The sequence below is a fragment of the Pan paniscus genome, chromosome 9 (genome assembly GCF_029289425.2).
Source record: "Pan paniscus chromosome 9, NHGRI_mPanPan1-v2.0_pri, whole genome shotgun sequence".
Classification (NCBI taxonomy): Eukaryota; Metazoa; Chordata; class Mammalia; order Primates; family Hominidae; genus Pan; species Pan paniscus.
In genome coordinates, this window is record NC_073258.2 from 113,042,049 (window position 1) to 113,069,350 (window position 27,302).

Sequence of the window (27,302 nt, forward strand, 5' to 3'; positions counted from 1 at the left end):
CACTGCCTTTCATGTAAAACTTCAAGACTTTGGGCAATTTTACAAATCAACCCAAATCTCAGTTTTTAAATTAATAAAATGGGGATAATATTTTCTTTGTTTATCATCTTATCAAGTGCTTTAAATATGATCAAATTTCTATAAATAGAAGACATTCTTTATTACATGCCTTTGCATGGACTATTCATCACTTTCTAACAAAATTCCAATGGTTAATAGAGATTTGAGGTTTGACAGCAGCAGGAGAGGTGGGAACATAGAAAGAGTGATTAAATAATCCATCTAATCATATAAGGTAAGTTAGAGGCAGAGCTGGGGTTAAGCCTTAAACACAGGTCTTCTCCAGGTCCTGTTTTTTCCCAGCAGATCCTCCTGTCTCAGTTTGCAGTTGGCCCATCCTGATCTGACATAAAAGAAGAGACTCCATGTTGAGATCCAACCAGAGCGCTAGGCCCTGCCCACATGATAAATGTCTGTGCGTATCCTGAACAAGACTTTTAGTTAAAAGTGCTGACTGCTTTGTAAATCTCTACGCCTGGGAGATCAGACCTGTTGGCGTTTTCTCCTCTTCCTGCAGTGTGTCACGTACCATGGTGGGTGGAGGAGGAGGTGAGAAGAACTGCAGTAGGCAGGGACTCAGCAGAAGTAAGGCAGGTCTAGGGGGTGATTTTCTCATCTGTGCCTTCTGCGGACTTTGTGGGATGAAATAGGGTTAAACTAAATGACAAAACCTGAAGAAATGAGGCCTCACTTCCTTTGGTTTTGAAGCAGCAGAGGAAATGTGACAGGAAAAGCAAAAGGAGTAGGTACCACTGTTAGAGCACTTTATAGTTTACAAGGGCGTTCATGGGTGCTGGGCCACTGATCTTCACAAGCAACCCCGTGGGCCGGATTTTGTTATTGTCGCTGTAATCTGGACAAGGATCTGGATAACCAGTCCAGCCAAGATTAAGAACCACTGCTCTCTGCTTTCCTCAAATTCATGGCAGGGGATCAGTAACCTTCTGACTTATTGCTTCTCCAACTTTAATGTGCATAAGAAATACCCGTGGCTGTTGTTAAACATCAGATTCTGAACTAGGAGGTCTGGGAGGGCCTGAGATTCTGCATTTCTAATCAGCGACCAGGTGGTGCTGCTGGTCCTGGAACCACCTTTGAACAGTAAGGTAATCTGACCAATACACCTCCCTGATATTGACCACCTGCAGGGCTGGGTGTCACCTGACCCAGGATCCCCAGCTGTGCTCAGGTGGACTCTCCCCTTTCCACATGGCCCCCCTGCCTTTCTCCCCACCCTCTTTGTATTAGGGTTCTCCAAGGGTCCCATGACAGGCCTTCTGCAAGATGGGGAATGAGAAAAGTTGGTAACTTGGCTCAGTCCAAATCTGAAATCTCAAAACCAGGAACGAGCAGGCAGGTGAGCCCACAGCGCAGCCCCAAGTCTGAGGCTGAAGACCTGAGAGCCCCCGGCAGGCTGATGGTGCAAGTCCCAGAGTCAGAGGCCAAAGGACTGGTGTCTGATATCCAAGGGCAGGAGGAGAGAAAGCAAAGCATCCCGTGTGGGAAAGGAGAGAGAGAGGGAATGGGGCGGCGGAGAGGAAACTCAGTAAGCTGAATATGCCCCCCTCCTCTGCCTGCTTTGCTCTGGCCGTGCTGACAGCCTACTGGATGGTGTCCTCCCCATTGAGGGTGGGTCTTCCTCTCCCAGTCCACTAACTCCCAAGTTCACATCATCTGAAAACACCCCCACAGACGCACCCAGAAACAATGCTTCACCAGCCACCTCGGCCTCTCTCAGTCCAGTCAAGTGGACAGCTGTTATTCACACTCACACTCCCCAGCCATGCTGGTGTGGGACTCCGCCCGTTTGTGTGGTTGTACCCTGAGCCGCGGTGCCCCTTCCCTCCCACCACTGGATTTTCTCCTGTGGCTCCCAGACTGGGCTTCCTTCCAGCACTGCTTCTGGTGCCCGGGCCGGTGCCTTCCAGTTGCCCCATTTGTCGATGTCAGCCCAGTTCTAAGGTCTGCCAAGGCAGGAGGGAGGCTGTGCTGTGAAGACCAGAATGTCTGGTGTTTGGGATCAGAAGATTTGAGTCCTGCTGTGCTACTTCCTGGCTGTACGACCTTGAGCAAAAGTTACCTGACCTCCCTAAGCCTTAGTCTCCTCACATGTAAAGGGATGAAGATTGCTGCCTTATAGGTTTACTGTGATATTAAATTAGATGATGTAGGTAAGGTACCTACATCAGAGACTGGTATGCTCAATAAGCAATCATTCTATTATCGAGGAGGTTGGAACTAAGCGTTTATTGAATATCCAGCATGTGCTGTACGTGGCACTAAGTGATTTATAGACATCATCTCATTTGAGCCACAGAACAACCCTGCAAGGTACACATGATTTTCTCTATGGTACCGGTTAGGTAATTGAAATTAGAAAGGGTAATGACTCACCCAAGAATGCACAGCAAGCAGGCTCTAGGACCAGAACTTGCATTCCTATTTGTTGAACTTTGAAACCTTTTGCAGGTTTCTTTTCTTTTCTTTTCTTTTTTTTTTTTTTGAGATGGAGTCTCACTCTGACGGCTGGAGTGCAGTGGTGCCATCTCGGCTCACTGCAACCTCCACCTCCCAGGTTCAAGCGATTCTCCTGCCTCAGCCTCCAGAATACCTGGGACTATAAGTGCATGCCACCATGCCTGGATAATTTTTGTATTTTTAGTAGAGATGGGGTTTTACTATGTTGGCCAGGCTGGTCTCGAACTCCTGACCTCAAGTGATCCACCTGCCTTGGCCTCCCAAAGTGCTGGGATTACAGGCATGTGGGCCCCTTTTGCAGGTTTCTTTGAGAGAGTTATTGCTGGTTTGACAGAGAAGAGGGGCTCAATGAACACCTGTCTTCTTAGATGTTTAGGGGAGGGAAAGCAGCACCCAGAGGGCTGAAAGGCAGCTTCACTGCTCTCCATTTGCCATTGGAGGACAGACTGGCAGACAGGAACAGGCAGGTTAGAGATGAACAGCCAGGTCAGAAAGTGACTTTGATGGGAGACACTAACAAATGCTGCCTGTCTAGCCCCTGCCCTGTGAGCGAGGGAATGTGGGGCCTGCAGGAACTATAGGCTTTTGCATCTTCCTCAAGAGCAAAAAGCAATTTTTTTTTGTGCCCTAGTGGATCAAGAAGGAGCTGGTGGCAGCAGGGTGAGTAGAGTGGTTGGGGAATGAATGAGATTTCCCTACGGTTGAGGCGTGGGATGGAACGGGCACACCAGCAGGCTCCCAGCGACTCTCCATGCAAAAGAGTCCTGAGGGGCCCAAGCTCACCCATCTCATCATCTGCCAGACCCAGGCACTGCCCATCATGAGTCTCTGCCTTTGCTGCCTGTGGCACTAGGTTGTTGATGTGTAATGTAAATCGTGCCTCTAGTAAACCAGCCTGACAGTGGGGAGTATGCTGATGAGAACGTGGAAGTGGACTGGGGAGGCTGCAGGGAGCTGGCAGCTTGAAGTCCCAAATAACGGGCTGTGGAGCTTGTCTGGTCCCTTGCGGTGGACTCTTGCCCATCCCACGCCTTGCTCAGTGGGATGAGGAAACCACAGGATGAGGGATGGAGACTGAGGCTAGAGACCTTAGATACGGCTGTCCCAGAGACTGGTTACTTAGCCCACTGTCCCCTCCAACCAGGCAAGCTGTGGCACAGTGCCCGACATGCTCCTTAGAACGGTGGCAGCATTGCCATGCGCTGCTGTGCAGTAGGAGGACAGTGACGCTTTTTGCACTGCCCTTTTCACATCTCTTAGTGCAGGCATTAAGATGAATCCATTTCACGGAGGAAGAGACGGAGCTAAGAGAAACTCAGCCAAAGTCTCCTGGCTTCCCAGTGACGGTGTTGGCCCTGTCTTACCGGATGGGAAACAGCACTCCACCTTACTTTATACCAGCTCTTGTAGCTCTAAAGCTTGTAGCTGTCTATCTTGAAAAATTTGCAGATTTTACACAATTACAGGGGAAAAAAAGAACGGTGACGTATGCTGCTTTATTTATATAGCTAGATTCATACATTTGTGATAGTTCTATTATGTCTCACAGTTACCAAAATTCTTTTTATCTGAGAATGGGGAGTAAGGGCTTTGCAGAAGAAGAGTCCTCTCCCCTCATCCTTATAACTGCTAAATTGAGATCCTCTAATTCACTTAAAGCTTTATTTATTTTTAACTTTTCATTTTGAATTAATTTCAGTTTTTTAAAAAAAGTTGCAAAAATAGTGCAAAGAATTTCCATACACTCTTTAACCCAGATTCCCCCAAATGTTACCATCTTATATAACTTAGAGTATGATGATCAAAATCAGGAAATTAACATTGATAAGATACTATGATATAATCTGTAGCCCTAATTCGAGTTTTGCCAGTTTTCCCAATACTGTCCTTTTCTCGTCCGGGATCCAGCCCAGGGCCACACATTGCCTTTGGCTCTCACGTCCCCTTAGTCTCCTATAATCTGCGATAGTTCTTTAATTTTTCCTTGTCTCTCATTACCTTGACATTTTTGAAAAATACTGCCCAGTTGTCATCTAGAATGTCCTTAATTTGGGTTTATGTCATGTTTCTTTGAGATCTAAATCCAGGTCATACATTTTTGGCAAGAATATCACAGAAGTGATGTTGTATCTTTCCCAGAGCATCATATTAAGGAGCACATCATCGATTTGTTTTATTATTGGTGATGACTTTGACTTCCTGTTTAAGGTGGGGACTGCCAGATTTCTCTACCATAAAGTTACTATTTTTACTTTAGTAAAGCATTTTGTGGAGAGATGCTTTCAGATATCCTGTTTCTCATCATGTTCTGCCCTCTGATTTTAGGATTCTTTAATAATTCAGCCTGAAATAATAATTTATTTTTATTTATTTATTTTTTTTGAGACAGGGTCTCACTTTGTCAAATAGGCTGGAGTGCAGCGGTGCAATCAGCTCACTGTAGCCTCGACCACCTGTGCTCAAACAATCCTCTTACCTCAGCTCCCCAAGTAGCTGGGACAGCTAGGCCCACGCTTGGCTAATTTTTTTTTTTTTTTGTATTTTTTTTAGAGACAGAGTTTCATCATGTTGCCCAGGCTGGTCTCAAACTCCTGAGCTCAAGTGATCCACCCACCTTGGCCTCCTAGAGTGCTAGGATTATAGGCATGAGCCACCGTGCCTGGCCTGAAATAATTATTACTGTGGAATTTAATTCATATATACATATAAAGACAAATATAGGTATAAAACAAAATTAACAGAACTTTGTAGGCATATTGGCAGGATTGTATCACTTCTTACATCTGGAACACTGTTTGCTTGGTTCTCTTCATATTTTGGTCTCATTTAGTACAGTTTAGTCAGTTGTTAAGTACATAAAATGTTGAACGCCACATCTTTGCCACTGTGTTTACTGTCAAGAGTGACAATATTTCAGCTGCTGCCTGATCGTTCCATCTGATTCATTCTTGTCTTTCAGAGCAAACAGCCCCACTGGAGCTCAGCACTGCCTTCTAAATTTGATCTGAACTTAAGCTCTGTCTCCTCTATTTAGGCTGAAGATATGTGGTATTGCTCTGTGTGCCCCAGCAATTCTAATTTCCACTCAGGACCAGGCTTTTCTTGGTGAATGACTCAGCACTTTACAATCTGACATTTTAAGAGAAGCACTTTGCTATTAAACTGAAGCCATATATTAAAGTTAAACCCCGAAGCAAGCATGGGTTCAACAAAGGTTAGACAAAGATAAGACAATTTGTCACACCTACCAGCCTGCAGTGCACAGCAGGAATGAAATGAGATTCCTAAACCCGAGCAGACTGGGCCCTTTCACTTCTAATTCTAATGTGAAGAAACTCTCCTCTGAGGTGACTGTCACTCTGGAATCCAACAGACCCTCTCTTGGCTGCACTGATAGACTTTGCAGAGGGGTTCTGTGCTCTAGATCTGAGGCCCTGGTTAGGACAGAATATTTTAAGTGTGTTTAAAAGTTGAGCCAGGTGCGGTGGCTCATGCCTGTAATCCTAGCACTTTGGGAGGCTGAGGCGGGTGGATCACCTGAGGTCAGGAGTTTGAGACCAGCCTGGTCAACATGGTGAAACCCTGTCTCTACTAAAAAAACAAAAATTAGATGGGCGTGGTGGTGTGTGCCCATAATCCCAGCTACTCGGGAGGCTGAGGCAGGAGAATTGCTTGAACCCGGGGGGCAGAGGTTGAAGTGAGCCGAGATCATGCCACTGCACTTCAGCATGTGACACAGTGAGACTCTGTCTCAAAAAACAAAAAAATGTTGAGCTTTGAAATTGGGAAAGTTATAAATTACAAGTGAGTTGTTAATTATTTTTGTTTTGTACTGAAGAAGAATTGATGAAATAGAAAAGAAAGTCTAAAGAAAGCCTTCCTATATGAGCATCGAGAGGGCAGGCTGTCCATCGAGTGATGGTTCTTCCCGCATCACGTATTTCAGGTGTACAGAATTGTTGATGTCTTCCCTGCCTGCAGAAATCCTAGCCAGGAGGGATGGCCATTTGAGTATATCCCTTTTTTGTCTGTGTTCTACCTATACAATAGTAGTGATCCAGGGCACTTTTCTTTGTTAGGCTTGCTATGTCTTGCTCTTCCTGAGTATGGGAGGAGAGGAAGAGGTAATCAGAAGGAGAAAAGGAGAGGAGAGGGACATGAATGCCAAACGGGGAGAAAGTAAGGGAAATGCAGCTATTTTCTGTCTCTGTCCCTTTCCAATATCCTACCATCTAATTCCTGATACTTTAGGTCCTCTAAATCCTCCAGTGAGGCCCTAGTGCCCCTGGAGATTCAGGCCCACCTCTCCTAGCCCACTGCAAACTTGTTTGTCCCTTACCAAGCAGTCTTAAAGCCAACCCACAGCCCTCAGGTCCTCTCTTCCACAGGCTTGCCAGAACTCTCTGCTCTTACCTAGAATCTGCATCATTTACTGATTCATCCAGCAATCATTTATTGATGCCTATTCTAAGCCAGTCTAGGGGTTGTGCTAAGTTCTGGATATATTAAAAAAAAAAACCTAGACATGATTCTTACCCTTGGGGCACTCCTGGTTTAGTGGGGGGATGAGTTTTTAAGTAGATAATCATAATGCAATAATAAGATAACATTCCCTAAGTACCATGTATCCTTTCAAAATCGCTCTACTCATTTGACGCTCATGATCACCCTAAGAAGCAGGTGCTGTTTTATATAGTTTGCTGCAGATGAGGCACAGAGAGGTTAAATAATTTACCTAAGGTCATACAGCTGATAAGTGGCAGAGCTGAGATTTGAACCCAGATGAGCTGGCTCCAGACGTCAGACTTATGACTGGCGTGCTTTACTGCCTTGAAGTGGGTCAAGCATGGTGGTGGGTACCCCAAGTGTTACAGGCATATGGGGCAGGGCCTGGTGGAGGTGTTGGGGTGGTTGAGGGAGTTCTGGGTCTGGTGATGTGTAGGAGGTAGCTTGGTGGGGGCCTGGGCAGCTGAAGTTTCCTTCCCTCCCTTCTTTGTTTTTCCTGCCTTCAATATTTCCTGAGCATGTGTTATGTGCTGGGCAGGCTGCTAGGTACTGGGGACCAAGGATGGGCTTAATGTAGCCTGGGAGAGCCTTGTACATACCCTACTTGCCAGAGCCACGTGGTCGGTGTTCTACTAGCAGCATGGACATGAGTGGCTGCGGGAGCAGTGTGGAGGACTTCCTGGAAGAGGTGAGGAGCCCATCCTGTGGGAAGAAGGGGAAAGTTGTACTTGGTATGGCTGCTCCAAGATGCTTAAGTATAGATTTTTTATTTTTATTTTTTTGAGATGGAGTCTTGCTCTGTCACCCAGGTTGGAGTGCAGTGGCGTGATCTCGGCTCACTGCAACCTCCGCCTCCTGGTTTAAGCAATTCTCCCTGCCTCAGCCTCCCAAGTAGTTGGGATTACAGCTGCCTGCCACCACGCCCAGTTAATTTTTTGTATTTTTAGTAGAGATGGGGTTTTGCCACATTGGCCAGGCTGGTCTCAAACTCCTGACCTCAGGTGATCCGCCCATCTCAGCCTCCCAAACTGCTGGAATTACAAGCATGAGCCACCGTGCCCAGCCAAGTATAGATATTTAATCAAGTCAGTTGAGCTCTGAGTTCCTGTTAGTCAAGGTTGGTGAGAAGTCTAAAAACCAGTCATTACTTGGGGCACCCCCCTGACAAGGTTTTCCAGGAACCCCACAACGGATGTGGGTCTCAGTCTGTGGGTTCCACTCTGCAGGGATCTGAGACTGCTCTTGAAAGCTGCTCTTCCACCATCTGTCTAGCACTGTGGCACCTCCTGAACCCATCTTGCCTCACAGCCCTGTCCAGACCAGCCTGGTCTCTTGGACAGCTTTGGGGGTGGCACCAGTCTCACCACACCTCTCTGTAGCTCCCAAGGCTTGATGGCTTCATTTCACTCAGCCCCATGCAGCCAGCAGCCTGTATAATCTGAGCCCTCACCAACAGGCTGCCCTGGAGCCCACCCTCCTTTCTCCTCATTTGAACTGAAATATAGAACCATATTGACCACTCTCTGGTGACTGGGGAGCCTAGACGTTAGGAACAGTTCTTGATTCTTATGAGCGGGAAACATTCCTTTCCAGGGACTCTGGAGAAACAAGATATAAAGTAATTTCCCAGTAACTGTAACAAGAGCATTCCAGGCAGAGCAGGCAGCGTGTGCGTCCCTGTGCTGGATCTGTTGGGGGTCCTTGCACAGGGGTATAGGCTGTCACTGGGGGATCAAGGGGAGAGGGTGGTTGGGGCAGCTGGTGGAGGCCTTGAAGGCCCAGCTTGTGGGAAAAAACCCAGCATTTACCCGAAGCAGGGCACTGATGTGACCAGATCTGGAGCTTAGGCAGATTGGGGTAACTCTGAGTGCGTGTGTGTGTGTGTGTGTGTGTGTACGCGCGTGCATGCACGCTCACGTATGTGCACGGCCATGTAACAAAACTCAACTGAGAATGACCTAACCTACTGTATGATTTCCTCCAGGGTGGGCCCTGGGATTGGTGTTGTCCTGGTCCCTTCTGGAGTGATGTGCTGTGTGGGACTACACAGCCTGCGGGCCTGCAGCAAGGTGCTTGTCCCGCTTCACCTTGGCTTTTATTCCAGGCAAAGCCGAGAGCAGGGTGGAGAGATGATAGTCCATGTCCCAAGGGATAGGTGAGCAGCAAAGACCAGTCAGAGCAGTGACACCGTTAATTTTGTATTTTCATCCTTGGGAAACCAAAAAGGATGGACCTTAGAAGACTTCTGTCCCAGCTCCTTAGCAGAAGTGAGGGAGAGATGAGACCAGAGATTTTTCATTTCCCCACCATCTCAGCCAGATCCAGTTGCAGGGACTCGGAGCTTCCTCTCTGCACCAAGAAGATGCCCAACTCCCCCTAGTCCTCAAATGACTGCAAAGTCAGGGGGACCGCAAGTGACTCCAGAGCTGGGTAATGAGATCAGAGGAAAAAGTGCCCAGCTGTGACATTAAGTGGGATTTATTTTCATCATCTCAGGTTCCCTATTGTATGGCATACTCCTTCGCCACCTGCACATACAGCCATATTTTAGGATACAACTGTGAGGGTTTCAGGGCTCTCTGAGAAATAATGGCTCTGTGCTGTCACTGCATAGCTGTGCCCTTTCAAATATACAAAACAGGAAGGTGACCTGCTGATTCAGTGGAAGGCAATAAACCACACATTCAATTAGAATGACATACATTTAATCACAATTGTCTAATGGTATTTGAGATTTCTTATTTAATCAGTAATGAGGCTATCCAGCAATTAATGTTCCTGGAATTGTGGCTGCCCTTACCAGCGCAGTGTTGATTTTAAACTAATCTTTCTATTTTATATTCTCTTTCTATTTCTGGAGTTAATAAAGGTGCTGTAATGAGTTGTATTAAAACATCAATTTCTTCTTTTGTTGCACCCACAAGTTTATCGTGGTTTTTAATCAAAATACTGAGGTACTGTAGGAAAGGGTTTTCCACGTCAGGTTTTGCCTGGATGGAGAAGCCAAGGTGGGAGATGGTGCGTCTCACTTGTTTCTGACTCTCCCAGCTGTTTGGGCCCCCTCTGGAGAAGTTTGAGGACAGGGACAGCTTCATAGGTGACCTGTGAGGTTGACCAAGGCCCTGTGCTTAGAAGGGCCCTCAGCTTGGTTTGATGTTCTGCTATTGCTGTTTTGAAAGTCTGAATACCTTTTGAACAAGAGGCCCCTACATTTTCATTTTGCACTGAGCCCTCCAAATTGTGTGGCCAATGCTGTTTGAGGATCTGTGAGAATGGGTGTGTGTTGATGGTCAGAGGGCAGTGCACGAGAGGCTGCCCCCAATGCCTCACCTTGAGTTGGTGCTATGGGACCCCAGGCTGCACAGGGCAACGTGTGGCGGGCAGAAGAGTCTGATAGGGACAGGTGAGATGAGATCTGTTTCTGGGTTTCCCACATGGCTTTTTCTGTCCCAAAAACTCTCTTTTTCTTGCAGTCCTAAAGCTTAGGGTGTAGAAATATCAAACGAAAATAGATGTGAATGAAAGGGCATTTATAAAAATTCTTTTTTTGGTAGGGGAATTATGTTTTTCTCTGACATCTGTTTTTAAGTAGTTATAACAATGGGTAACATTTATTGAGTACCTACCATGGCCTAGGCACTGTTCTAAGTGATTTACATATTTTATCTCATTTAATACTCACAACCATCCCATGAGATAGGCACAATGATTAATGCTAACTAAATTAAGGAAACGGAGTCAAGAGAGGTTAAGTATATTGCCCAAGGCCATACAGCCAAAGAATGACAGAACCAGGCTTACATCTAAACTTAGGTTCTGGCATGGTAGAGATGGGCTTTTGGAGAGAGGCAGATCTGAGTTTGTTGTTGCTTCTGCCATTGGTTATCTCTGTGACCTTGGGCAAGTCACTTAACCTCTTTGTGCTCCAGTTCCTCATTTGTAAAGTGGAGATAATAGAACTTATCACATAGGGCTAATTTGAAAATTAAACAAAATAGTACATGCATCTCATCTAGTCTGGTGCCTGACACAGTGACCAGCTACATGCATGTTGTTTCTCTGCCTCTTTACAAATGTATATTTCCAGCTCTCTTCCTGCAGAAAGCCTTTCTCATCTGCCCTCATCTCACACTCCTCACTCATTTGCTCTACTATTTCCTTGAGAATCATATTCACACCATTATATTGATACATGCTTGTTTATATTAATTTATCAATAATTTGTTGAGCACAAGGAATAATATGAATTTAGCAGTGATTGTGCTCCAGCCATGAGCAAGGCTCTAGGTATTATACGATGTTTAAGGCACTGCCATGATTTTGAAGTGTCCTGGCCAATTGAAGGATGCAATTCATGCCTCCAGGGACTCAGAATCTACTTGGGAAGTGCAATCCATAACAAACATGTGAGATATGAAAATAACGAACAAAACATTTTATGATTGTGTCAAAATGAGTGTATAGAGGAGAATAAGAGTGTGTGAATTCATTCATTCATTTAAATATTTAGGTGTTTGTGTTAGGTACTGTGGCAGATGCTGGGAATATAATGATGAGTAAAACCCACAGGATCCCAGTCCTCATGGAGTTTATATTCTAGTGGAGATGACAGACACTGAATAAATGGAATGGATCCACATATAATTAGTTACAGTTGTAATAAGTGATAGGAAAGAAAAATTGGGGGGTGGGTGCTTAGTACTCAGAAGATGGGGCAGATTGCTACAGCCCAGGGTAATTAGAGAGTAATTTGTGGGAGAGGTCCAATTGAAGAATGGTTGATGAGAATAACTGGAGAGGAAAGATGGGGTCCAAAGGTCAGGACATAGAAACAGTGTTCAGATGTTAATAATAATAGTTTATATCTGGATTATGCTTTCAAATTTCATGGTGATTTCACATACATGCTGCATTAGTCAGGATAGATTATGTCATGCTGCAGTAACAAACAATCCCAAGAGACACAGGTTTGTATCTCGTTCATCTACTTGTGTGTGAGTCTGCCCTGCTCGTCATAGTCACTCAGGGATGGGGTCCATCTCAACCTGTGCTTTTAGGATCACCTGGCAGGAGAAAGGGAATGGTGCAGTGGCTCTATCTTAGTTGTCTACCACTGTATAACACAGTACCATAAAACTTAGTGGCTTAAAACAATGTGTACTTATAATGTCACCATTTCTGTGGGTTAGGAATCCAGAGGTGCTTTAGCTGAGTGGTCTGGCTCAGGGTCTCTGATAAGACTGCAATCAAGGTGTCTGCTGAGGCATAGTCATCTCAAGGCTCAACAAGGCCAGGTCAGCTTCCAAGTTCATTCACATGGTTATTAGCAGGTGACCTTCTCCATTAGGGAAGCCATGTGGAAAGAGCCAGAGAGAGAGAGAGAGAATGTCAGCAAGATGGAAGTCACAGTCTTTTATTACCTAATCTTGGAGGTGACATTCCATCCTTTTTGCCATATTCTAGTCACCAGAAGCAGTTGGCTGGGCCTCACTTACACTCTAGAGGAAGGGACCACACAAGTGTGCACTTGCCAGCAAGTGAGTGTCACTGGGAACTGCTTTGGAAGGTGCCTAGCACAGGCTCTGTATGCTTCAACCTCCATCTAGCCCATTAAGGTGTGATACATGGCCACCCCTAACTTCAGAGGGGCAGGGAAGTGCAACCCTACCATGTGCATGGAGGCGGAACTGGTGTATTTGTGGGCAGCTCTGATGACAACATAGGGTCTGTGCAGGGTATTGTCAGGGAAAAGTTAGAAAGTCAAATTGGGGTTTATGAGATTAATTGGCTTGAAGGAAATAGGCAGTCGATGAGTATTTTTGAGCATGAGAGTAATTTTAACCATAATTCTTAAAATAATTATTAATTGGCTTTTTAAATGGAAAGGTAGACATATATGTGCAAGGTAAAAATTCAGAGGGATATGTACTAAAAAGCAAGGTTCCTTTCCATCCCTAGTGCCTAACTCTTTCCCAGAATGGAACATTTTTTTCCTTCTCTTGTATATCTTGGAAACATTTAGGGATATCTAAACTATATATGTACATATTCCTACTCTCCTTTAAAATCAATTAGACATGTCTATTGTTTTGTATCTTACTTTTACAACTCACTGTATATCTTGGAGGTAATTTCACAGCACCTATAGGTCTATCTAATTGAAGCTTTTAGACAGATTTAAACTGGTGGCCGTGTGGAATAGAGCAAAAAGAATGGAGGAAGCTAGACCAATTGAGAGGCTCTTTCAACAATTCTGATTATTTTCATTCATTCATTCATCAAACATTCATTTAGGTCTCTGCTGGGCTATGTGATATCAAGTCACATAAGAAATGATCCTTGTTTTCAAAGAGCTCAAGGGAGCTTAGACAAGTAAACAAATAAATCATTATACAGTGTGCTCAAGTATTGTAACTGGAATGAAGTGACAAGTATCTAGACTGGGATGTCTCCATGAGATAAAAAACATGAGTGTCTGGAATACTCTTTCTTTGGAAAAAAAATGGCAATGAGTATGGTTTGATAAAGCATTGCTCTGGGCCCTCCTGAGGGAGAGAATTGACATATCTTTTATTTGTTTTATATCTCTGCATCCTCTTTCCTCTTTCTCTTGCACACACTGACACGACATCTGATGCAGGCCAGTGTTGCCCAACAGGCTGAGGGAAAGACTAAGGAGAGCCTCACGATGGAACCAATGGTTTCTCTGTCGTTTCTCAACCTTTGTGGATAGAATCTCCACCCCTGCCTGGCTGTAGTACAAACAGTGAGCAAATTCTTGATTATGCAGGAAGGTGAGCCTCTGATTCATTTTTGATGTTCAATGTTATGAGGCAAGCTTCCTGGCCATCTGTTCAAAGGAGGAACATGGTATATATTTTGATTATTTTATTTTTATCTTAATCAAGTGGCAACTTTCCATCTTGACGTATCTTAACCTGAGCAGTTGTGGCTGGGAGGCAATGGGCTTGAACAGACTGAGGAGGGAGGGGGAAAGCTATGCCACCTGGCGTAACGCTGGTGTTAGATGCAGGAGCAAAGGCCTCTCAGCACAGCCCTTTCACCTGCCTAATTAGTGAAGAAATTGCAAGCCCTCCAATGGGCACTGAAATGCTCAGAGCACCAGCCTCCTGGGGCTCATTACACAAATGAGGGCGGAAGACAGGAATGGTCAGGATCTGCTGGTTACAGCCTGGGGGCCGAGGGGAGCCTGGGCTGGGGACAAGAGGCACCTGGAACTGGAAAGTGGCGGCTTCTTGAAATGGTATAGGGACGCAGCCCACGTCTTAGTCCATTTACCGACATTAAGGGATTGAAGTTTTTCCAGCCAATGGCATTTGATGGAAATGTGCAATTATGTTCCAGGAGCTGGCTCTAGGACCTCACGGAGTGAGTGAGATGGAGTAGAGAGCTATAATCTAGCCATTTGTCTTAGTTTGGGTTTCCCTGAAAACTAAGCCTGAAACAAGGATTCAGGAGCAGTGAGTTTATTTGTGGAGTGATCCAAGGCAAGGGAGTGAGGGAGCAGAATGAGCCAGGCGGGGAAGGAGGAAAAGTCAGTCTTGAGTTGGCTGCCATGGCGGGCAACTGGGCCCAGTCCTGGTGAGGATCTGTCAGGAGTGTCTCCTTGGACACTTCACTCTGGAGGGGAGGTGGGTGCATTTATTCTCTGATTTCTAACCCATTCGTTGAGGTTGCCTTCTGGGGTTGCCGTCAGACTGCCCTGCATGCTAAGATCCTGGAATTTCGGATAAAAAGCCCTGAGGGAAACAAATAGACCAGCAGGATGCTGGAGGTGGCCCCTGCACCATTCATGGGGACTGACTCTCGCAGCTGCAGCAGAAATCCTGGTGGCCTAAGGGGAAGTGGCGTGGGGGCACAAAACACATCCCAGTCACTCCTGGAGCCAGGAAGTGGGGAGGAGAGGGTTACTGCATGGTTATCAAGAGTGACGGTGCATGAGTTTGGTTGGGATAGGGGGCACCAATCCCAGTCCCCAAACTCAGATGGGTAAGAAATCTCCAATTCTGTCCTTGCCCATAAGTAAACCTAATTTTCACTCCATATTCCCATCATACTGTGCTAGTCGGAAATTTAATCTCATATGAGACTCTCCTCCCTGTGTGCCAATTTTCTTCCCAGCTCCATAGTTGGTTCTAGGTTTCTGTGAGCCACTGGAAGACTCTGGGCAGATATCTATAGAGAACAGACTGTTATGCTTACATTGTGCATGATTTTTGTGTGTGTGTGAGGTGGTAATTCTTCTGGTTAACTAGTCAGGTCGAACAGACTGAGTATTTTCTTTTTCTCTTTTGCCGGTGTCTTTATTTTGCACACTTTGGGGGTCTTCTGTGAATTACTGTGCACAGAGAATGTCCCTTTGTAAGAAGATGGAATGGTTTTTGTGGCTGGTTACTGTCCCACTGTCCTTCCACCAGTGGCTTGGTCCCCTGTCATCTGGGAGCTCATCCTTGTAGCCATCTCTAAGTGACACAGTGGCCTCAGTGTGTGAATACTGATATCTAGATGCTGGCAGTGCCTGGAAGAAGTTGCTGTACGTTCCTTGTTAGTTTCATATAAACAGAACTATGGGTCTGTTTATTTTTTGACTACTCAGAAAGACCTTTTAAAATTTAATTAAAATTATTCTGTAAACTTGAATTTGTTTGATGTCTAGTTCTATAAGTTTTAACACATATATACCTTTGTGGAACCACACCAACACAATCAGGATACAGAGCTGTTTCATGACTCCCAAAAAAACTCCCTTATGCTCCTGCCCCACCTGTAGCCCCTGGAAACCACTAATCTGTTCTCCATCACCATAATTTTGCCTTTTCAAGAATAAAATCTAAATCTTTGTATTTCAAATGTTGGCATAAAATCCAATAGTTAAAGTAGTTCTAGTCTTGTATTCACACACACACACACACACACACACACACACACACACATGTTCTTATCTTCTGGTTTGTTGCAGCAAGGATTAGACAGCACTTGCATAGTAATGTGGGTTAAGGTGGCCCATGAAGACGCCATTGGAAGGACACCCTTGGAGAAGGCGACCCATTTTGCCAATCTCCGTTAACCTTATTGTATTTCAGAGCAAATAACCTCACCTTCTTTCTCTTACACTTATTCTTCTTGGGAGTGTTATAAGATGACTTCTTAGCACCATGATGTCTCAACAGCAAAAGAGGCCTTTTTTTGAATTTTATATTCAGACATTTGTGCATCCATCTTCCAGTTGCTTGCCAGCAAAATCAATCCCTGTTGATTGGAGGAATCTTAGCTTTCACATTTTTTATTGTATCCATGGGTTCAACCTTGAGAATAATCGTCTTTCTTGTTAGGGCTTTCATGAAAATGTGCATCTTGGCAGTGTGGGTCTACTGGAGATAGTGGATCTGAAAGGAAGATTCGGTTCTGATGAAATTTACTCAAATTTATCTGAAGCTGAATTGAAGCTGGGTTATTGCAGGAAAAAGGAATGAGAGGTCTACTATCACAACTGGGGTTCTTACCTAAAGACTCAGAGGGAATAGTCATCACTGTAATGAGACCACCCTGACTTAGTCACCTGGACTGTTAGAGGAATCAGTTGAAGCTGTTCTGAATGAAGCAAGAGACTCTAAGAGAACCTCCTTCTCACCCAGTGCCCACAAATTCTGTGCTCAACCATTTTGATCTGTCTTTCTGCTCAGGGGCAGGCTTGGTGAACCTTCAGTTCTAGTGACTAGCGGTCAACACTTCCTCTCTGTGCAGGGGGTGATCTTGTCCCTTCAGGTCCACCAGGGCAACTGGACTTTTGCTCCATACTAAATATCTTGGAGATCTTTTCATCTCAGCCCCTATAGATCAAATTCATCTCTTTGATGGTTGCATAGATGTTGCATTGTGTGTATAACTTCAGTTTGTTTAACCAGACTCCTATTGCTGAATGCTTTAAGGCTCCCATAGTAGAATTACATTTTTATTGATTGACTTTTGAATGGGGGAACAGCCAGTGTTTAGAGGGGGACGTAATGGAAACAGCAGGTCTTGGGCAACTTCTCCCATGTCACAATATTTTGAAGGGTGGCTTCATCTAAGAATCTTGAATGAAAATAATTCAGTAAATTATGAGCGAGAAATGAATTCTTCTAAATCTACTGGAGGCTAGAAACAGATTCATTGGTGTCCTTGAGATCAGAGAAGAGTATAGAGTCAATAACTTGAAAACTGGGTTCATTGAAACAACAGGGGCTGGTCCACAAACTTGCAAAGTTCATATCTCAAATCAAAACCTTGGCCTCTAACACTCAAGCTGCTTGATGTGAAAAGCAGAGGTGGACAACAGCAAAAATTAACACTTCAGAAACCAACAATGCCGAGAGCAAATGGCCATTTAGTTTCTCCACCAAACTTCCCTAATCCAGTTTGATTGTTCTTGAATAGCACTGGCTTAACAGTTTGTAAAGTAAATACCCTTCCAGATTTTTGGGAAGCGTTGCCTCCCAATTATGTTTGACTTTGTTTTCCTCCCAACTGGTGGCCTCCTCCTGCCTCACTGAGAATTCAGCTATTCTATTCTTTTACTATCAAAATTTGCTCTCAAAAAAGATGCAAAAACTCATTCACATTACAATTTAAGTTGATATCTAAGTGATATCAGGTAAGAAGAGAAACTGGCATATACACACATATACTATATGTATGTGTGTGTGTATGTATATATATGTATATGTGTTTTTAGCAGCATCTCTCTCTGTCACCCAGGCTGGAGTACAGTGTTGCAATCTTGGCTTACTGTAACTTCTGCCTCCTGGGCTCAAGCCATCCTCCCCCTTCAGCCTCCTGAGTCGCTGGGACTGCAGGTATGCACCACCATGCCTGGCTAATTTTTAAATTTTGTTTTGTTTTTGTTTTTTGGTAGAGATGGGGTTTTGCCATGTTACCCAGGCTGGTCTTGAACTTCTAGGCTCAAGTGATCCTCCTGCTTGGGCCTCCTAAAGTGCTGGGATTACAGGCATGAGCCACCATGCCCGGCCTGTATATATACTTTAATTTAGATTTTTATTATAGGACTTTTAAATATACACAAAAGTAGAGAGAAAAGTATAATGAACCCATACATACCCACCGGCTTCAACATTTATCAAGAGTCTATCATTTTTGCTTCCATTCTTCACTTATCTCCCCCTATACTTTTTTTTCTGGATTATTTTAAATGATTTCCCACAAATACAGGAAGGAATATTTAACGGGAATAAATGGGAAGCTTAGTAGGGCAGTGGCTGTAAGGGGGTGCAAAGCTGCAGGAAAGATTCCCAGATTGTGAAGCGATGCCTGCCATGAACATAGAGGAGGAGGCAGGGGCAAGCGCCACGCACCTCCCACGTGCCACCTGCTTTCAGCCGAAGGAATAAACTCTTACTCTAATATTTTAGGCATTTACAGCTGGCAGGGGAGAATATTTTGGAGGAAACAGGACTTTTCATGCTCCGATCACTCCTGGTAGGCAATTGCTTCTTCCTCTACCATCCGCTTTGTATCACTTTTCCAACTACTTGATGTGGTTTGAACAGAGTGGCTGTGAGTGGCAGTGGCACACAAGGCTTGCTGTGGTGAGTCTCTGTGGAAGGGAACAAAGCCAGGCAAGGCTCCAGGTGACAGCCTGCCTGTCACTGTGTAAGAGGAGGGAACAGCAGAACCTGCCATTTGGAGGGCTCATGGGCTTCCAGCCTCCTGCAGGAGGGTCAGCAGCTGTCAGTGGTATCCAAACTGCACTTTCTGCACAAAATGAAGATGTCACAGGGACAGAAGGAAATGCCAGTCAATTGACCTTTGATTTGCTAGTTTATCCCAGCAGCAGTATCAGGTTTGTCCTCAAAACTCTTTTCTGGCAAAGCCCACAGGTCCCAAGAACAGCTTTTATTCTGGGTATGCTAGAAGCCAGGAGGAAGCTTTCTGTGTGTGTGTGTAGGGGGTGTGATGTGGGTGGGGAGAGGTGCTGGGGGAGGTTTGAGGGCTTATGGGGCTGGGCACAGTGGCATCTTTGGAAACTGCTGCCATACATCTCTCACGTGTTAGGCTGTGTGTTCTAGAAGTGTCTGCAGGATTAGTTGGCTGTTTGAGGAACAGGTGTTCTTGGGGTGGATTTGCCGGCATCGGTTAGATGGCAGGATGGTTCCGATTCACTGTTGAACCTGACATGATGGCAGGAGCCCAGAGGGGCCTCAGGAGGGTTCCCAGCCTGTGCAGATAGGTTCATCGCGTCCTGGCGGCACTCATATGCCACCCACACAATGTGAAGGGTCTTTAGGAGAGAGAAACTGTTTGTTCACAGTGAGGTCTGCTCTTGGCCACATGGGCCTTGCTCAAGTCTGGCGAGCTTTTTTTAGTGCTAGGGAACTCGTGAAGACTATTTTTTCTGGCTTGAGCTAAAGAGAGGCCACAAGCCCTCCATCTCAGCATTTTCTAAAGTGTACTCTGCTAAGTACTAATTCAGTGGAATTAGGGTGGGTAGGAGATGTTTGTGTGGGACAGTACTCCACCCATTCTGTGGATGGACAGTGGGTGGAAGAGTTCCATGATGAAGTCAGTTGGGAAATTGTGGACTGAACAGGCCTGTTTGCGGCAGGAATTCTCAGGACCTTTATTATACCAATGTGCATTGTGACTTTCTAAGAGAGGGCTATCGATAATAGGCTGTGCTCCTACTGTTTGTTTAGCTATAGAGCCCTTGCTACAAGTGTTTCACCAAACCTACTTTGGGAAATAGAGTCTAACTTGAATGAAGATTCATCCTGCTGATTTTCCTAAGTCATCAACACCAAACGACTCACAATCTATACTTCTCTCAACTAACCCAGAAATAGTTTGATATTTATATTGTTATAAGCTCTTACCCAAAGAGTGTTGAAACTTGATTTTATATTTCCTTTCTAGTTTATTAAAAACTCCAATTTGTGTCTGTGTAACTCAAAATGGGAGCCTGGAACCATGTTTACTCTTCTGATGACCCGGAAAGGCAGTCATCTGCAATTTACAGATGGGGACACAAAAGCTCCGAGAGGTTTAGTCATTGGCTCAGGGTCTTGCAGCTGGTAACAGAGATGTGGACGTGGGTTTGTCTAGCTTTTCTCTCAGCAGGTGAAGGAAGGGCAGGTTTTCCTTGCTTGGTGTCTGTCTTGCCCACAAGAATATAAACACTTTCCATGAGGGCAGGGACTTTGTTTTGTTCACTTCGGTGTCTCCAGTGCCCAGTGTTCCAGTGCACATGGTATGTGCTCTGAATATGTTTATTCAAGGAAGGAATTACTATCTTCTCATCTATGCAATAAAAATGCATTAAATGTCTCTTCTACGTCCCCAAGAATGCAGGTCTGAGAAAGTGCAGCTGAAAACACAAACTTGGTGAGGCCAAGTCAAACGATAAAGCCAAGCTGTTTTGGGGCACAGAGAAAAATGAGTTCACTTTGTGGGAGTTCTGGAGTGCTGTCTCTGAATCCTGACTTCTTTTAAAGTTAAAAGAAAGAAAAGAATATTAAGTACATGCGCCTGGGGAAAAATCATTAAAATAGTACAGAAAGGTATGAAATAAAACATAAGTCTTCCTCTTCACCTCCATTGCTAGTCCTGTTCTTCACTCGACTTTCTTGAGGGGAGGAAGCGTTGGTGGTGGTTTTGTTCATAACTCAAATAATATGCTTATATTTGCATTTCTTGATTCATCAATATGAAGTAGTAGCTATTGACTCCTCTGTATGATAGATGAGGCATGTATCTCCCCAACTTCTGCCTGCCAGTTTTTGTTATATTTTTATTCTTCTATGTATTTCCTCTATAATTTAAAACAAGGTGCCTAAACCATCATTCTTTGATTCATTAACTTAGTATGTCTTGTTTCTCTATCATGTAATGTAAGGAAATTAACTCCATGTTGCCTCCTTTCTCTTCCCCCCAATATTGGTCAGCGCTAACTTTACTTTTATGTTGTCAAAGTGTAGAACATTTACATTTCATATTGTACCCAAAACTAGACCCTTTCTTGCTTTGTTTATATGTAAGTTGATGCTGAAAATTGAAAATCAATACATGGCTTTAACAATACTGTGATTTTGTAAAGATTATTTGCTGCAGAACCAGAAGAGTGTTTGTCTTTATGGAGGAGATATAATCCTATGTCCAGATGTAATCTTTGCTCTTCAAAGGAGGTTGTTCCAAGCATCAAGGTAAACAGAATCTTGCTGTATGCTAACAGTTCTTCAATATAACTCATTTTCAATCTGGAACACAAGTCTTATTCTGGAATTTATAATTGCATGTGTCTGTTTTCTGGTTGACATGCCTTCACCATGTTACTAAGAATTTCCAACTTCTTAATCATTCTATTTGGAAAGTGGCCAATTTGGAACAGACTTTCTAGCTGTGTCATCCTGAACTTTTCTGATGCACTCCTTAGTTCTACTGTTTGCTAGGTCCCATATCTTTCTTTCTTAGGTTTGAGGGACTGAATAAATAAATGGATAATAGCCAAACCATATTAAAAAACAAAACACTGACTCACAGGCTGCAGCAACCATCCCAGGAAACCAAAACATTATCTACAGTAACCAGCCCAAGAAGCCTGCTTATTATCTATAAGTCAGATGGATAGTAAGTCAGACCACTGTCTCCAGCACCCAGCCCAAGAGGCCTAACAATAACCTCAGAAACAATGGGCCTCCAACAGCCAGGACTTGATTAATATCTGACAGCATCCCTAATTTTTGTCTCTGCTTCCAATTTGGGACCAACCAGAGAGAGCTGTATATGCACCTGTAATCAATCCTATGGAATGCCGAGCTTCTAGTTAGTCCACCTGCAACCTCCCCATGCCAACAGCCTCCAGTCAGGGCATACCTGAAACCTTTCCTTTTTTCCACTATACAGCTTTCCCATTTTTCTGCTTGTTTTTGAGTCTCTGCCAAAATGCAATGGATGGCGGCTGACTCTCTTGCTAGAGCAAGCTCTGAATAAATAGCCTTTGCTTGTTCTCATTTGATTGGTGCTTGTTTATTTCCAAAGCTTCCTTTTTGTTTGTTTTCTTTTCTGGAGCATATCCTGAGGCAACTTTTTTTTTCAGGTAAAATTTCTGGGTCTTGGCAGGTCTGAAAATATCTTTATTTTTGTCCTCTTCCTTGGGTGGCTTCTGGGTTCAAAATAAGTTAACTCAAAATTTTGTAGGAATTACTTCACTGTCTCCTAGCATCCAGAATTGTCATTGAGAAGATTATCAATCTTTTGTAGGTAAATTGCTTCCTCCAGTGGTTTTAGAAACTTTCCCTTTTCCATGTACTGAAACCGCATGAGGATATTTATGTCTAAGTATGAGTCTTTTGAGAATCATCCTGCTTAGTGCTTGGTGGGCCTTTTGGCATAGAGACTTGAAATATTTATTTTATTCTTTTCTCCCTTCCTTTCTCTTGGTTCTTTCTCTCTGTCTCGACTTCTATGAGATAGATATAGGCTCTAATTAATCTTCTGTGTCTCTAATTTTTTCCCTCATATAATTTTTGTCTTTTTACTTTCCATGTTAGAATACTTTCTTGTATTTCTTCTTCAATAGTTATATATAACTATTCCAGTTCAAGACCAGCCTGTCCAACATAGTAAAACCCCGTCTCTAATAAAAATACAAAAATTAGCCAGGTGTGGTGGCGTGTGCTTGTACGCCTAGCTACTTGGGAAGCTGAGACAGGAGAATTGCTTGAACCTAGGATGTGGAGGTTGCAGTGAGCTGAGATCGCACCACTGCACTCTGGCCTGGGTGAGAGAGTGAGACTGTGTCTCAAAAAAATTAAAAAAAAAATTGTCATTTTGGTGGATTTTGGGGGTGATCTGCTTTGTCTACTCACCTTTCAATGACCAAAGTGCATTTTTTGGTCAGACTCAGAGTGGAAATAGAACAAAGACTCTCGGATTGAAGGCAAATCAATTCATCGTATATTTTATTGCCATTACCCCAAAGCACCCTGCAAGCCACAAATAGAGAACATGGGGCAAAGAGGCAATGACAAGCGGGGCAAAGAGGCAATGACAAGCGGGGCTGGAGGTCCTTTTGTCCTTTACTGTGTCTAAGTGATTTGGGTAGATGGCAGATCCTGAGGGAGTACACTTGTGGCCGGGGGAGATTTGCAGGGCTCTGCCACATTCTCACTGTTCTGAGGATGCTCAAATAATATTGCACAGAAACAGTGGAATTTGTTTGAAAGGGCACTCGGAGTTTATTTTGCTCTCTCCTAATTTCTTCCTCCAAGCAGAAGTCAGAGTTATAGTAACCTAGCTTTGGAATAACAAGTTATATGTTTCTCAGACAATTAAAAAATATGTTCATAAACAACTTTGCAGAGAAGGGGAAAAAAGAACTGCAGAAAAGCCGGCTCAACCATTTTGTGAACTGATTAGAAAAAAGAAGACTCTGGCATTATTCCTTGTATATTGTGCATAGATTTCGAGGAGAGAGAGAAGTCGTTGCCTGGCGTCCAGTCTGGAGTGGCTGGGGTATTCTTCAGATTCTACAATGACAAAAGCTAAGGGACGATGATGCTAAGATGTCAGACAGTGTCTGCAGCTTGTTCCAGCAGGAGCCAGTGGTCCTCACACTGTGACAGGGCATTGGTTCTGCATGGATACCACATCTTTTCCTGTAGTGAGCCCAAGTACACGCCAGGGTCACACAGCCAGCAAGAGGCAGAGCTGGGATTCGTACCTAGGACTCTTTGATCTCACAGTGTGTGTCCTTTCTTCCACAGCATTGCCTTGCATCATTTCTTTAAAGAATTAAGCATCCAAAAGGCAAGAATAATGTGCACGTCAGCCATGAACATGGGTGGGAATAAACTGTAATGTGCCACTGTGGTTCAGGGAAAGGAGTGCTTGGTAGGGCTGAATGGAGTGTGTCCTGTCCACATTCCACCCAAGCCGCAGGGACGCACAGGCCTGGCCTAGTGCCAATACTCAGTCAGCATGTGCTGTTGAATGAACAAGCTGGGGCAGCCAGAAGAAGTTTTGTGGAAAAGGCAGGACTTGAGCTGGGCTTTGAAGATACGTAGGTCTGGGAGGGCAGAGAGGGCAGAAAGAGCATCCCAGGTCCCGAGAAACAGGATAGAGCAGATTATGAAGGTGGGGGCAAAGAATGGGGTTGCAAACCCATGGCAGATCAACTGGAAGCAGCAGCAAAGGCTGAGTGACAGCAAGCCCTAAACATCAGTAACAGAGCCTGGAGAGGAAAGGATGAAGGCATTGATTCGTGGGAAAGTTGTGCTGTCTTTAAGTATGCAGCCACGAGGAAGATCCCTTGATTTCTGAAAATGAATGAAGTTAGCTAATCCAATGAATTAATAATAAGAGCTATTTTACTGTGTCCTTGCCATGACCACAGACTTTGCTCAGTGCTTTACGTACATTACCTGAGCTAATCCTAACCTCTCTTTGTGAGGTAGATTCACTATCCCTGTTTCAAAAGATGGAGAAATGGAGGCTTCGAGAAACTCAGAGAGGTGAAGAAACTTGCCCAAGTCACACAGCCAGCAAGGACAGAGCAAGAAGTTAAAGCCAGTTGTGTCTGTCTCTGAAGTTCTCTCTTAATGGCTAGGTTTGAGTGCTTCCCACAACAGGTACATTTGGCTGATACTGCAAAAATGACGGTCCCTGGGTGAACGGGAGGCATGTCTGGCTGCTAGGTCATCCGAGAGGCAGATTGGGGCAGGTTTCTAGGAAGTATAGGCTCGCCTTGCGGAGGACCAGGTTGGCACAGTTTGACTGCTGTGCACTAAGGCAGGGCACAGAGCTGATGCCCTCAAGGTCAATTCCAGCCACATTTCTCTGTGATTCTATGACTCAAAAGCTTGGAAACAACCTCAAAGGAGTAAATAAATGAGGGAACAAAGTATTTGCTCTCCTCTATTAAGCCTTGGCTGGGAGTCTTTCTTCCACACTCCTCACATGCAAAATGCTGTTTGTGGGAGCAGATTAACATTTCAAACCACTTCCTGCAATTAGACGGAAACACCTGGTTTTGCAATAACTCTCATTTTCTGTGTGTGCTGAGAGGTTTTTGAAATTCCCGTGCTCAGTGGATTACCCTAATGGCTGGTCACCAGCTGTTACGTTGGCATGTTGCACAACAATTTATTGCAGCTCCCCACAGGCATTTGGCAGAGGCCCCAGCAGAATCAGGTAGCAGGTTAATGCTGACGCCTTCACTTCCTCCTGTCACATGGGGCCCAGGATCCTCTTCAGTGATAAGTGGCTCAGGCTTAGGGGGAGAGTGTCAGGAGCTGGAGACCATGTAGGGCAGCAAGAAGAACTCTTCTTGCCTCAGCATCTGGGTTGATTAATCAAAGCCGAAGGTGTGGGCAGGGGGCAATTTGAGGATGGGAGTTTGAGAGATGTGTCATCTGTGAAACCGTACACTGCTCTGTGAAGCCTTAGCCACACATCATTATTTGTGGACTTTATACCAACATTATTGATGGAGACAGCAAGTTTTGGAGTCTTTTTAAACAACAACAATCATCCCCTCGCCCCTGCAAACAAACAAACAAAAATCTAGGATCTAGGTAGAAAGATAGCAGACATTTATTGGTTTTCCTTGGATGTCCTAACATCAAGCTGTCTTCCCCATTGCGTGTAATATTGCTGGGAGGCAGGGCCCTGCCTCTGTCCTCAGAAACCAACTTGGGGGAGGTTCTCTGTGTCCTGGCTCCTGACCTCAGGACACAAGCATGGGACTTGAGCCAGTCCAATTACGCACTCCCACCCAGGACTTTGAATCTGACGCCAGGACTTCAAAGATGCAAACAGAAAGGTGAAAGAAAGGATAATTAGCATTCATCCATGGGTGTCATCACAGCATCTGGCGGTGGCAGTGCCCTGACAAATGTCTTTACTAAAGTGTGGCCGTATTACCTGCCCTCAGATGCTTGGCTCATGGCACTTTCCAGGACTGGAGATCAGTTTTAGAAGACAGTTGTTGAGTCTAAGAGCTCCTTAGAGTCATCCATGGCCATTGTCAAATAAACAAATCCGGACTTAGAATGGATTTTATGGGAAGGATTATTTCAAGGGGTGGGATAGGAAGGGACTATTGCAATAGAGAGAATGCTCTGACCATAATAGAGTCATTCCCCCTTCTCCAAGAGGGACGTGTTCCAAGACCCCCAGTGGAGTGTGAAACCGTGGATAGTAGCAAACCCTATATATTTAATGTTTTTTTCCTATACATACATATGATAAATTTTAGCTTATAAATTAGGCAAGTAAGAGACTAACAATAGTAACTAACAATAAATAAATAAATAATAAAAATAGAAAAATTATATCAATATACTGTAATAAAAGTTATGTGAATATGATCTTTCTCTCAAAGTATCTTAGTGAATTGTACTCACTTTTTAAAAATTATACTTTAAGTTCTAGGGTACATGTGCACAACGTGCAGGTTTGTTACATAGGTATACATGTGCCATATTGGTTTGCTGCACCCATCAACTCGTCATTTACATTAGGTATTTCTCCTAATACTATCCCTCCCCCAGGCCCCAACCCCCCTGACAGGCCCCAGTGTGTGACGTTCCCTGCCCTGTGTCCATGTGTTTTCCTTGTTCACCTCCCACCTATGAATGAGAACATGTGGTGTTTGGTTTTCTGTCCTTGTGATAGTTTGCTTAGAAAGATGGTTTCCAGCTTCATCCATGTCCCTGCAAAGGACATGAACTCATCCGTTTTCATGGCTGCATAGTATTCCATGGTGTATATGTGCCACATTTTCTTAATCCAGTCTATCATTGATGGACATTTGGGTTGGTTCCAAGTCTTTGCTATTGTGAATAGTGCCACAATAAACATACATGTGCATGTGTCTTTATAGTAGCATGACTTATAATCCTTTGGGTATATACTCAGTAATGGGATGGCTGGGTCAAATGGTATTTCTAGTTCTAGATCCTTGAGGAATCAGCACACTGTCTCTCACGATGGTTGAACTAATTTACACTCCCACCAACAGTGTAAAAGCATTCCTGTTTCTCCATATCCTCTCCAGCATCTGTTGTTTCCTGACTTTTTAATGATTGCTATTCTTACTGGCGTGAGATGGTACCTCATTGTGGTTTTGATTTGCATTTCTCTGATGATCAGTGATGATGAGCATTTTTTCGTATATCTGTTGGCTGCATAGATGGCTTCTTTGAGAAGTGTCTGGTCATATCCTTTGCCCACTTTTTGATGGA